The following is a 14,282-nucleotide window of genomic DNA, read 5'->3' on the forward strand; positions in this document are numbered from 1 at the left end:
TCAGTTAAACTAGGATTTTTCTAGCGCTGCCCTTAAGATGCGGTTTTGGGTTCTTTTGGTAGGAGTTGGATTTGGGGATAGGGCAGGGGGGATGCCAAGGGCACATACCCAAAGCCAATTTTCCTTGCAAATAAGCAGTTTAAGACAATTCCCGTCTTTGAGTCTTTGCTACGTCAAATACAGAAGAATCCATTTAATACATAAATAAGAGGATAAACTTTTTTTTTTCAAGATAAGTAAATGAAAGGCATGGTGGCCTATACCTCATGAGAACTTTGAGAGTAACCTGATCAACTTTGTGTGAGTGACCCTTCCAAAGAGGAGGGGGACGAGGGAAAGGGAGGTTAGGGGTAGGCACATCGATGTTAGTTTGCTGGTTGAACAAATTCCGCAGTCAGAATCAAGCAGCTTCCGAGCTTGTAGCCACTGTGGAAACACCCTGTAGCACGTTAAGATACTGACCCCAAGCCCTATCTCAGATTCCAGTTATAGGAGTCTTTTCTTCCCCGTTACTCCCACTGCGTGAACTTGACCGTGTTCCCAAGCGAGTAAGTATCTTACACATCAGCTGCAGACAACCAGAGTAGTTATAAATATAGGCTCAAATGGCCTCACCCGAGAGTTTGGATTTTGGCTTCTGATACCCGATGTGCTAATGGTAGCAGCAAATGGCTGGCCAGTAGTCTGCACTGCTCCATTTGCAAGTAATTTATTACCACAGCAGCATCTGAACTAGGAAGGAAGTCTCCCCAGCCTCTCTCCTTTTCCTTTTACTCTATTCCTGTTTCAGTCCCATGACTGAGAGAAGAAAGCAGCAGGGTATGGTGGTGCGTGCCTTGAACCCTAGCCGCCCCCCCCCCCCCCGAGGAAACAGAGGCAGGCAAATCTCTGAATTTAAGGTTTAGCATGGTCTATGTACTAAGTTCCAGGACAGTCAGAGCTATACAGTAAGATCCTGTCTCAGGTAAATAATAATAATAGTAATAGCAATAATAATAATAATAATAATACTGACCATTCTTGGCTCTGTCTCAGGGCTACTGTAATAATGAGTGTTTTGTTTTGTTTTTTTTACTACTGGTACAATTTATAATATAATAGCCCTGTGTGTAAAAATTATTATCAGTCCTATTTTACAGATACAGAAACTTGGGAAAAAGTCTTCTGTATTTTGTTAGTAGGCTGTGTAGATATGACTTCAGACTGTCTGGCTGTAGGAATCCTGAATGCTGGAAAACACACAAGTGAGTTTGCACACCGGGCCTCGGGTCTTACTTTCATTTCCCAATAATAAATGGATTCGTTTTGGCAAGATCAGGTGCTAGGCTGATTCCTGGTGTGACTTTCCTCACTAACCCACGTCTCTAGTGACACATAACTTTCTGCAGTGCTCCATCTTTTCATGCTCCTGGGACACCACTGAACAGTTGTACAAATTCTCCCACACCAGGAGCCTCCGGCAGTACACCCGCCAGGAGATGGTATTTTAAGTTACAGCGAGACTGTTGTGTAATCCCCTCCTGCTCTCTGCTCTGACAGACCCACCTGCCGTCCCTGCTTTCACGTGTCTTTCCACTCTTCACTTGGTGTTCCCTTACTTTTGATCTGACTGGCACGATTTTCCCTACTGTTACCAAACATCATTGTGATGAGAAAAATCGGGGGGTGGGGGTGGGGAGTGGGGGTGGGGTTGGAGGGAGGGAGGGACAGTGGCAAGGGAACACCTACAATTTTATTTTCCTCTCCAGTGTGCCAAAGGGATTCTTCCTTCTCTCAAAGCCCTAAAGAGAAAGGTTTCTTGCTTAAGTTAGACAATCCAGGAAGACAGTGGCTGGGGACAGCCAGTGGCTGGAAGTTTAGGAGGAACAAGCTTTGGGGGATTAGATGACAGAGAATCATCTGGAACACACTGTAGGTAGGAGGGGTGTTAATAGCTATTGCAGAGAAAGATGCTCTTGGGTTCTCTTGAAAGCCCTTGGCATGTGTGTTTAGGAATTTGGGGTGGGAGGCTAGACCTTTGCTCCTTTTAAAACAACCCCCATTGCAACCTGGAAGAGCAGTATCAACTAACCTGGCCACCCAGAGCTCCCAGGGACTAAACCACCAACCAAAGAGTACACATGGAGGGGGGAATCCATGGCTCCAGCTGCATATGCAGAGGATGGCCTTGTCAGGCAATCAATGGGAGGGAAGGCCCTTGGTCCTGTGGAGGCTTGATACCCCAGTGTAAGAGGATGCTAGAGCAGTGAGGTGGGAATGTGGGGGTGGGAGGGAGAGCACCCTCATACAGGCAAAGGGGATGGGGGAAGGGATAGGGGTTTGTGGAGGGGAAACCGAGGGAAGGACAACATTTGAAATGTAAATAAATACAATACCCCCTCTCCAAAGAAAAAAAGAAAAGAAAAAAAAAAATGGAAAGCTGGAAAGATGGCTCAGTGGTTAAGAGCACTGACTGCTCTTCCAGAGGTCCTGACTTCAATTCCCAGCAACCACATGGTGGCTCACAACCATCTATAATGGGATCTGATGCCTTCCTCTGGTGTGTCAAAAGATAACAATGTACTCATGTACATAAAATAAATCAATAAATCTTTAAAAAAAAAAAAGAAGAAGAAATTGGTACTGAGGAACTCCACCCCTCTTCCCTACGTAGGGAGGGAGAAGATTCTCTTCTGGGATAACCCACCCCCACACATGTAAAGTATATCCCTGTATTCTCAATCATTAATTGCTGGGCTGCTAGCTGAATATGGAAATGTTTGTCCCTTTCCCACCTGCCCAAGCTAGGTGCCCTGGGGAAGGTCATTTAGTCCCTGGAGACTATGGGTTGAGTAGGGAGTGTGGCTTTTTGTATAACAAAGAGCTGGTGGCTGGAGCTAGGCTGGAAGGACCAGAGCAGGGAGGCAGAGCAATGGCAGAGAAGCTGGGTTAAGTTAGAAGCTAGCTGCACAAACAGACCAACAGCCTTATTCTATACAAATGTCTCCTTGTGTACCCCGTCTTTATTATTAAACCTCACTCGGGTCCCCAAAAGCCCTGCAATAATTAGCACTATATCACTAGGCACAGAGCAGGAAGTAGACTTTTAAGAGGGATTCAGAGGAAACAAGGGTCCTTTCATGGAAACAAGGCTTGGTGTTCAGGAGAAAGTCAGGGAGAGCCCTGTCCTGGGGTCAGGGGGTGGGGGGTGGGGGTAGATCATGAAGGTGAGTATTTCTCTTTCTCTGCTCTCCGCCATGTGGAGACAGATACACAGTATCAGTAGATGGCTATGAATAAAGCAGGGTCCTCTGCAGACGTAAAACCTTCGTGCTTCTTGGCCTCAGGCCTCCCAGCTTCCAGAACTAGGAAATCCAGGCAGCTGTTATTTCAGTTCTCCAGTCTTAAAAAAAAAAAAAAAGTCCAAATCAAGCAAGAGAAGCGGATTAATTTATTTTTAAGCTTTTCAATTTCCTGTCGGGTACCTAGAGTTTGGGGTACAGGTGGTAGCGGGATTGTGGGCTCAGTTAAGGGACTTTCCGATCAGTCTCCTTGGGTTGCATTCAGCCACAGGGAAACACCTTCACTGAACTGATGCTCACAAAGCATAATTAGGGCCTCATTCAGCTGGAGAAATGCACACAGTTCTAGGCCAGACTCTAGGATGCTTGGGGCAAGCCAGTAAAGATGTTGTTAGCATTTCCTCTAGGCCACGCCCCACAGTTACCTAGCAACAGCTGCCCCCACATAGCCTGGCTCACTAGTAAGAACTCTCTCTCTCTCTCTCTCTCTCTCTCTCTCTCTCTCCCTCCCTCCCTCCCTCCTTCTTCCCTCCCTCTCCCTCCCTCTCTCTTCTCTCTCCTCTTTCTTACTCACTTTCTTACCCATGCATCCCCAGCCAGCCTCTTCCTCTCTTTCTCTCTTCCTCTCTTCTCTCTCTACCCCCTTCTCCAGATTCCAATAAACTCCCTTTTATACTAAGGGTATGGTCTATCTTATGGCTGAGTCCTAAGAGGGAACGCTTTGGCATGGGCCCACCCAGGTGCTCCCTTCCACCACCATTTAATAAAACACAACTAATGTGACTTTAGCGTGGGAAGAGAGGGTGCCTACTGTCAGGCCCAGGGACATGAGATGCTCCAGCGGGTTCAGAGTTACCCTGAGACCTGGAACCGGTCTCTAGCTGCCAGAACATCTCAGACTACCTCAAGCTATCCTTGCTGATTATTTGCTTGGTTGGGGTTCCATTGGAATTCTCTCTATATAAATGAAATTGATCCCCCACCCCTGGAGAATTAGGGTGCGGTGGAAAGTTTTCACTGTCTTTGAGGAATTATGGGTTGGGAACAAGCAAGAGAAACATATTCTAAGCACTACCATTTCCTTTTCAGACTCCATTTAATCATAGGGAAAAGCTAAATTGAAGGTCCCAGGTTGTAGGGGAGCTGGGGACTTCCTTATAGAGGAACGGCTTCTGTTGTGAGGCAACTGTTGTCTGAACCCAGCCATTTCAAGGATAACTTCTCCATTTGCTGGCAGGGTCAAACAAGTTCATGTTCCCAGGCCTAGGAACGAACACCTGTCCCACTTCTCCAAATGTTTTCTTAATTGTCTCTTAACCAATAAAATTTAGAAATTGCTGTTATCTAAACCAAGGTGCCTAAGTTATTAAAAATATATAAACAATTGCCTGTTCTGCCCTAATTAACTACATGCAGCTGATCCGTTCCTTTGTCCCCATATCACTCTGAGCTCTGCACCTAATGTCTAGGAGAATGAGTTAAAGGCCTTGAAGCCAGGTGCTCTGGATACATCCCAGTCTCCAAGGGCTACTCCCTTGTCTTAACCCCTAATGTCAAAACACCATTGGAGAACACTGCAGCTCTCTCGCTACTCCACCCCAGCTTGTGTTCCCATCCTTTAAAAATGGTGTACAGTCTCCTTCTGGGACGCAAGCGAGGTTCAGATCCTGAACTGGCTGCCTCCTTGAGCACTCGAGAAAGTAAAGCTTTCGTTTTTTTAAGCTTCCAACTCTTAAGTAAGTTTTCTGGGGCTTCCACCCTGAAGCAGACATCATGGAAGACACTGAAGGAGGTTGACTTGGTGCAACCTTCTGTCACCCTCAGGCATGTGTTTGAGAGAAGTCTCCTAACTATAAAATCCTGTTCTACCAGCCAAGATGACCAACGAAACATTCTATCTAATTTGTAAAAAGTAAAAATGAACATATTTGTATAAATATCCTGAATTAGTTAGGGTTTGTCTTAGTCAGGGTTTCTATTCCTGCACAAACATCATGACCAAGAAGCAAGTTGGGGAGGAAAGGGTTTATTCGGCTTACACTTCCATACTGCTGTTCATCACCAAAGGAAGTCAGGACTGGAACTCAAGCAGGTCAGAAAGCAGGAGCTGATGCAGAGGTCATGGAGGGATGTTCTTTACTGGCTTGCCTCACCTGGCTTGCTCAGCCTGCTTTCTTATAAAACCCAAGACTGCCAGCCCAGAGATGGTCCCACCCACAAGAGGCCTTTCCCCTTGATCACTAATTGAGAAAATGCCTAACAGTTGGATCTCATGGAGGCATTTCCTCAACTGAAGCTCCTTTCTCTGTGATAACTCCAGCTGTGTCAAGTTGACACAAAACTAGCCAGTACAGGGTTCTCTAGAGTTATAGAACTTACAGAATGAATCTCTATTTACACACACACACACACACACGCACACGCACACACACACACTTTCCTACCCAAGCTGCTTTTGGTTAGTGTTTTACTACTGACTTCCTCCTAGGGACTTTCTCTTGGCTCTTGAGGGACAGGCCAGGTGGAAGGGAGTTGGGATAGGAACAGTCTCACTTTGTCCCATCTAAAGAGAAGAAAGATAACCAACCTTCCTTTCCTCTCTCCCTCTCTTCTCTCTGTCTCTGTCTCTTGTTTTTGGTTATGTGCAGATGTTGCATAAATGTATCAAGAAAAGAATGGGGTATAAGAATGGTGACATTGGAGCTGGAAAGATGACTCAGCTCTTCCAGAGGTTCCTGAATTCAATTCCCAGCAACATGGTGGCTCACAACCACCTGTAATGGGATCAGAAGACACACCTCTTCTGGTGTGTCTGAAGACAGCTTCTGTGTACTTAAATAAATCAATCTAAAAAAAAAAATAATGACATTCTGTGTTATTTATTTGCATGCAATATTTGTGGTAATAGGAAAAAAACAGATCATTTACTTTGGTTTGTGGGAGCATTTCTTTAAGGAAATTAGTTAAAGTGGAATATGAAAAAAAAAAGAGCAAGAATCCAAAAAATAATTTAGCTGGGCCGTGGTGGTGCATGCCTTTAATCTCAACACTTGGGAGGCAGAGACAGGCGGATTTCTGAGTCTGAGGCCAGCCTGGACTACAAAGTGAGTTCCACGACAGCCAGGGCTATACAGAAAAACCCTGTCTCAAAAAACAAAAACAAAAACAAAAACAAAACAAAAAAAAACTACAGTTGCTGGTAAGAATGGAGAACAGTGTTCCAGGCAAGGGGAGGGAGCAGCATCATAAAGACCATGCAGTAGGAAAGACTTGCTATATCTTGGAACTGTAAAAAAAAAAAAAAAAAAACAGAGAATGACTGCATGGTGAGTCTCCCCTCCCTCCTCGTGTGTGTGCATGTGTGTGCACTTGTGATGTGTGTGTGTCTATCTGTCTGTGTGTGTCTGTGTGTGGCAGGGATGGACAGCCAGGTAGCTTTCCCACAATGTGTATTCACACATCTGTTCATTGAAGGTGATTCCGTCACTCCTAGAATACAAGAACTTAGTACTGGCCCTCTCTGGGCCCTAACATCTCAGAAGTGTCGAAAGACTGAGAATTGGATCATCATTGGGAAAAGATGAGCCAAGTTCCAGATAGAAGCAGTTCTTAGGAAGGAATGAAGATGACCCACATGTCAGGCACTTCACTAGATTATTTGAGAATGTAGTTATCTGTTGGGGACACATGGGATTACTTGTTATAGCTGCCCCATGGATCTTTTGTGTTTCCCCCCACAAATACCATCTTCACTGGGCTCTGTGTCCCCCACTCATAAACAGCTATATATGCTACCTTTTCTAGAGGGGAAGTCAACACTGGGAGTAGTCACGAGGCTGAAGAAAACACTCCTACCTAGGGCTTAACTCAGTGAACAATACATTTACTGACATCATTTAGAGTAGCGTGGCTCAGAGGTTCCTCAAAAGAACATGGGTGACTTAGGCAGCTGCATCCCTGAAACTCCACCCCAGCACGGGTAAGCAGTCATAACTTCCACTTAAGTTTCTTGCACAAGTCCTCTACAGAGGGTACCACCTCCTCTCTGCCAGCACGTGCAATAAAACCTTGGGAAGAGAGGGTAGTGAGTTGTGTAACCTTCTTGTGAGTTCCGTGAGCCTCCTATTCTCTACAGGAGAAACTCAACCAATATACAATAACAGCTGTTTTCTGTCTCTGCTCTGCAGGCCCATCTCTGACCATGGGTTCTATGGAGTGCTTCCACGGTCCATTTCCACTTTTGTCTAGCTTACTCCTATCCTCTGTCTCCTCACCCTGAGCACTAACTCCCTGCCACCCCCTCCAATCTCTTTGACTAGCCACACCCTTTGTTGTCAGTCACAGGCACTCACAGGGCCATGCTTGCCTTCTCTGACAGCCCTTGTCATAGCCATGATGCCAGGTTAGTGGGTAAAGTCTGTGAATTTCTCCCTAGAAACCTAGCTCTCTGAGAACAAGACCTCTCTCCTCATTGGAGGCCAACAGCAAAACTATCTTCATTAACAAAGTGCCTCAAGGCAGAGTCTGTCTCTCAAAGGCTATGCTAGTCTAATCCTTGGCCTCGCCTTCTTGAAATTCTGCATAAATTTAAAAAGAGGACTCTGTGGTTTTCCTTTTCCGCTGCCCCCAGAAACTGTATAGCCAGTCTTGAAAATTATTCTGTGAGCTCAAATTATTCTGACCGCTCAAGATGGTGGTGGGGACTGCTGACTCCACACAACCCACGTGTTCCCCTCCTTGTTGATGAAGGTGACACTCAAGGATGGGTCTGAATCTGACTCTATCTGCCCAAGGACTTTTCTTTCCTACTCTTTCCTCCAAATTGTTTTCTCCCGGGACATCTCTGGGATAGGGCTGCATTGGTTACATTCTCTGGAATAAACAGACCTGTGAGTCATAGAGCAAGCGCATCGAGAGGGCTGCAGCTGTCAGGCATCTGTGACTTACTGTGCGATGGCATGAAAAATATCTCCCGATTGGTTCGCTCCACCTTATGTCCTGCCCCCGGATTTGTAGCGTTGACATTTCTGCAGAATACTTTTATATACGTAGGAAAAAAACAGCATCAGCTGCCAAAGGGAATGGGTCTGGGGCCGCTTCAAATTCAACTGGAATAATCCACTCCTTCGACATTAATTTTCAGTTTGATTTGAAGGTCACCAAGCTGTTTCTGGTCACTGGTAACTTAAAGTAGTAACAAGAAAGGATTAGACTCGGAGTCAGGAACCCGAGGCAGGAATAGATTGAACGTTATATCGGAAGGAGTAAAAGGACCTTGTGAATTAGCTTGCCTCCCTGAAACCCAGGAGTCTGTCTCCATGATTTAGCTTACAGCAAATAGATTCATAAAATCCTACCTTGAAACAGCCATCAAAGCAGAAAAACTCAGAGCTGCCTTTGGTGCGCTGTCCACTGGGCAAACATTTGGGTCATAGAGCATGGCAGAGATGAACTGTGTGTGCCAAAAACTAGCTTCAAAAGGCATGCTGCAAAGAGATTTACTTGGATGCTTCAGCCACAATGTATCAGTCATCTTCTGGATGAGGGGCAGGGAACAGGAGGTGTCACAAGGTGAGACTAGCTCTGCTGGGCAAAGCATAGCAAAACATTCTCTGATTAAAAAAAAAAAAAAAAAAAAAAAAAGGCCATTTTTCGTGGGGCCATTCTTTGACTTGCCATCTGAACCAGAGCCTTTACCCGTCATGAGTTCTCAACCTGCTTTTCAGTTTGTTCTCTTGGGGTTGTAGTAGTGGATATCAAATGCTGTGTGCTTACGGGCTCCTCGGAAGGGCTAATCTGTGAGCAGCTAGACTCTCAGGGACTCTGTTAACTCACAGGGGTAGTTTAATATTTTAGAGTTTCTGGTAGGTAAAGGGCTGTATGATACATTCATCCATTCGTGAGAGATAAGGAACTTTCAAATATTGACTTATTCTCTGTCTTTGATAGCTTTCTAAAAAAAACCCAAAAACAGCAACAAAACAACAACAACAACAAAACTCTTCAGGAATGATTTCCTAACAATAATTTGTCTTTCATAAAACAATAAAGGCAACAATAATAACATTTATTTTGTTTTGCTTGCTTTGAGGCAAGGTCTCACTATGTAGGCCAGGCTGGCCTGAAACCTGCTGTACATCCAAGCATGGTCTTGAACTTAGAATCCTCCTACTTCTGCTTCCCAGGTGCTAGGATTACAGGCCCATGCCACTAACTCCAGACTACCACCGACAGATTTGGCATGGCTACTATATACAGAGACTATCGTAGTTATTTTACTTACATTAACTTATGCCCCCAATGTCTCTCTAAAAGAAGATCTATGGTCACTGACTTGACAGATGAGGGAAACAGGCACAAGGAGACACTACTTTGAGAAGAGACCACAGTGGTTTCCATAGAGACAGTTTTTGCCAGAATTCTGTGTAATAGGATCCAACAAAGGTGACTTGAAAAATGTTTTTTATGAAAACTGAAAAGGTAATATTAAAGGATAGGGTTTACATAAAAGGCCAAAAAAAACAAAAAAAAACAAAAAACAAACAAAACAAACAAAAAACAAAGCAAAACAAAACAACACCAAAAATAATTAGGAAACCAAAATGGTGTTAGCAAAAAAAGGCAGTTGTCTAAGTATTACCACTATTATGATCTTTACTTGAGGTTCTATGGAAGCGAAGCATGTTTTCATGCATGCTAGGAAGCTTCTACCACTGAACTGCACCCTCAGCCCAAGACATACATAAATGCACTTTAAAACAGTAAAGTAAAGCTTACAACCAGTCTGGGAAACTTATGTCCAAGTACGATAATGAGGGTTTCTTTGTGTAGCCCTGGCTGTCCTGGAACTTGCCTGTAGACCAGGCTGGCCTCAAACTCAGAGATCTGCTGTCCTCTGCCTCCTGAGTGCTGGGATTAAAGATGTGAGCCACCACCAACCAGTCTCTATCTGGTGTTATCCCTATCTCCATTAGAGCAGGTCAGTCTAAAGCTATGTTAAATGTCATTCAATGCTCTTCCAAACAGTATGGGGTGACTGTCTAGTGTTGACCCTCTTGGAGTCTCACATTGAAGCAATAGCTATGACTTTTAATTTTAAGCTATGTCTGCCCCCCCCTTTAAAACTCCTTTGTTGAGTTCAGTTCACCTAAGCTGTTTTTAAAAGCATCATCAATGTCATGAGTCAGACATAATGGCGTTTGCCTATTGTACTGGCTGATTTTGTGTCAACTTGACACAGGCTGGAGTTATCACAGAGAAAGGAGCTTCAGTTGAGGAAATGCCTCCATGAGATCCAGCTGTAAGGCATTTTCTCAATTAGTGATCAAGGTGGGTGGGCCCCATGTAGGTGATACCATCTCTGGGCTGATAGTCTTGGGTTTTATAAGAAAGCAGGCTGGGNAAGCCAGGGGAAGCAAGCCAGTAAGAAACATCCCTCCATGGCTTCTGCATCAGCTCCTGCTTCCTGACCTGCTTGAGTTCCAGTCCTGACTTCCTTTGGTGATGAACAGCAATGTGGAAGTGTAAGCTGCATAAACCCTTTCCTCCCCAACTTGCTTCTTGGTCATGATGTTTGTGCAGGCATAGAAACCCTGACTAAGCCGGGCGGTGGTGGCACACACCTTTAATCTCAACATTTGGGAGGCAGAGGCAGGCAGATTTCTGAGTTCGAGGCTAGCCTGGTCTACAAAGTGAGTTCCAGGACAGCCAGGGCTATACTGAGAAACCCTGTCTCGAAAAAACCAATAAATAAATAAATAACATAACATAAAAGAACAAATTATATATATGTGTATGTGTGTGTGTGTGTATATATATATAATGTATATATAAAGAAACCCTGACTAAGACACCTATTATCCCTAGAACCCAGAAGGCTGTGGCAGGAGGATCACAAAGTCTAGGCCAGCCTGGGCTACATTGTAAGACAGTCTCAGAAGACAAAAAGCTTGTGCACTGGGAATTTCTGCATGGAACTAATTTCTCTTCACACCTTCAGTAGGATATAAATCAAGCTGTCAGAATAGTTAAGGGAGATGTTAACAGAGGGTTTAGAAAGACTGACTAGGTCTTTCAGTTCCCATGCCAAAGGAGACCTGCCCAGGCTGGACACAGCTCTCCTTGGGCAGATGCAGTTTATTGCTGCTGCCATTCCTGGTGACATTTGACTCCTGCATCTGCAGCCTTTAACTCAAACTCACACTGCCGAGCCTCCAGGGAGCTTATAGGCCTTCAGCCTCAGTCTGGGGCGGTATCACTGGTCCCTGTTCCTGAACTCGGCTGCTACTAGTTTCTCTCATTCTCCAGCTTGCGTATCAGCCATTGTTGGGCTTTGCAGCCTCTGGTCTTAAAAAGCCAGGGTAGTAAACCTGCTCTCATAATTAGCACTTTGTTTTATTTCCCATTCCCTGAGTGGAGAGATGGCTCACTGGTTAGGAGCATCTCCTGCTCTTATAGGGGACCTGTGTTTGGTTCCTACCTCCCATATCAGGGAACTTGTAACTAACTCTTACTCTAGCGAGGGATCCAGTACCCTCTCTTGGCCTCCCAAATCACCTGGACTTACATACACAGGCATACCCTCCAATATACACATATACAGATAATTAAAAACAAAATAGCCAGACATGGTAACGTACACCTTTCCCAGCACTTGAGAAGCAGAGGCAGGCAGATCTCTGTGGGTTTGAGGCCAGCCTAGTCTACAAAGTGAGTTCTGGAGCAGCCAGGGCAATTACACAGAGAAACCCTGTCTGGAAAAACCAACTAAACAAACAAATAAAACCAAACAAAGATAAACTTTTAAAATAAGTTCTCATTTCAAACTACAGGGATAATTGATGATAGTTGGTAGTTGTAGAAGAACCTGGAGTTATTGCTGAAGATCAGAAATAAAAGTGAATGGCTAAGATCCTTTCAAGTCACACCAGGCTACTGGTTTACGTGGGAACACCAGTAAGGAATACCTGAACGCACACACGCATGTGCGTGCACACACACAACACCAAAAGGTGCTGGTGATATTGTTTAATAAATAAATAAATAAATAAATAAGTAGTAAAGAAGAGTCTTAGTTAGGTTTCTACTGCTGTGCAGAGACTCCATGACCACAGTAATTCTTTTAAAGAAAAACATTTAATTGGGGCTGATTTACAGTTCAGAGGTTTAGTCCATTATCACCATGGTGGAAAGCATGGTGGCCTGCAGGCAGAAGTGGAGCTGGTGAAGGAGCTGAGGGTTTTACATCTTGATCCACAGGCATCAGGAAGAGACAATGAGCTGCTAGGCCTGGCTTGAGCTTCTGAGACCCCCAAAGCCCACCCACATTGACACATTTCCTCCAACAAGACCATAGCTACTCCAACAAGGTCACATTTCCTAATAATACCACTCCTTATGAGACTATGGGGGGAGGGTCGTTTTCTTTCAAACCACTACAGCTATTATGATTCTAACATAGTTTGTCCCCCAGATGTTTATGTATTGGAAGTGTGGTTCCCAGTGTGACAGTGTTGAAACCATTCAGATAATCAGGCCAGTAGAGGCACTGCCCTTGGAAGGAGCTAATGCCATTGATTCCCACAAGACCCTTCTCAGTTCTCTTGAGCATGAGTTGTGATAAAAAGAGAGGGGCTGGCCCCTCCCCGATACCTGACTTTTGAGTTCTAGCATTCAAAATTGGGAACTGAATAAGTCTTTTCTTTAAGATGTCTAGCATCAGGTCATCTTTTATAGCAACAGAAAATGAACTAACAGACTTGAATTACTTAAGCAAAAATATTTCTTTATTTTGTTTACTAATTTGAGTAAAATGTCTCTCTTTTAATTCCAGTGTGTTTTAATTCACAGATGGAATGCTCCTTTCTGCCTTCCAAAGACTCTTTGTTATTTTGATGTACTTTAAAAATGAATATATGGTATTTGTTGTTGTTGTTGTTTGGCTTTGGTCTTTGTAGACAGGATCTCACTATGTAACTCTGGTTGGCCTAGTACTCTCGCTTTGTAGACCAGGCTAGCCAGGAACTTGCTATGTAGCACACGCTGGCTTTAGCTCGCAGAGGTCTGCCTGCCTCTGCCTCTGGGATTCTGAGATTTAAAGCACTTGCCAAATACACAGTGTTTTATAAATTGGTTTTAACAGCTGTGCTCGATCTCCAACACAATGAGTGGTTTTAAGGTGATCCATGAATACATCAGTTGACAAGATTACCGAGTTACAAAAAAAAAAAAAAAAAAGGTACAGGCAAGGAGGTCAGTAGCTCACGACCATTCTTAGCTACATAGGAAGTTTGATGTCAACCTTGTTTTCAACATCCTATTTCAATAAAACAAAAATAAACATGCAAATCAATGAAAACATTAAAAAAAAAAAAAGATTACCGAGTTACTGATCTCTTCTGGTCCTTTGGGATGATTCTGGAGTGAAAGCTTAGGCTCCATTCTGTTCCAATCTGTTTGAGAACAGCACCTGTTAAAACTGTGACAGTTTTCAACACTCACCTATAAAGACAGCTTTGCATTTATTTCCTTTACACGGAAACTCAAAATAATTGTGAACTGGACAAGTGTGAAACACTCTTCTAAGAAAAAAACAAAAACAAAAACAAAATAAAAAACAGGTTTTTGTTTTTTTTTTTTTTTTAAATAACAGAGGACTCCAAGAGGGAGGGGCATCTCTTTTCCTTCCCCTTTGAAACACTGGCTTTGTTTCCTTGATACTTTTAAAGTTATGACACGTTTAAAAAAAGAGAAAGGGTCTTTCAGTGGGCAATCATGAAAGATCCCTTTTTGTGAGTGCTCCATAGCCTCAGTAATAGTGTCAGGCCTTGGGACCTCCCCTTGACCCGGATCCCACTTTGGGCCTGTCGCCGGACCATCTTTTCCTTATGCTCCTCTCCATTTCCATCCCTGTAATTCTTTCAGACATGAACAATTATGGGTCAGAGATGTGACTATGGGATGGCAACCCCATCCCTCACTTGATGTCCTATCTTCTGGCTG

This window comes from Mus caroli, chromosome 10 (assembly GCF_900094665.2).
Source record: "Mus caroli chromosome 10, CAROLI_EIJ_v1.1, whole genome shotgun sequence".
Taxonomy (NCBI): Eukaryota; Metazoa; Chordata; class Mammalia; order Rodentia; family Muridae; genus Mus; species Mus caroli.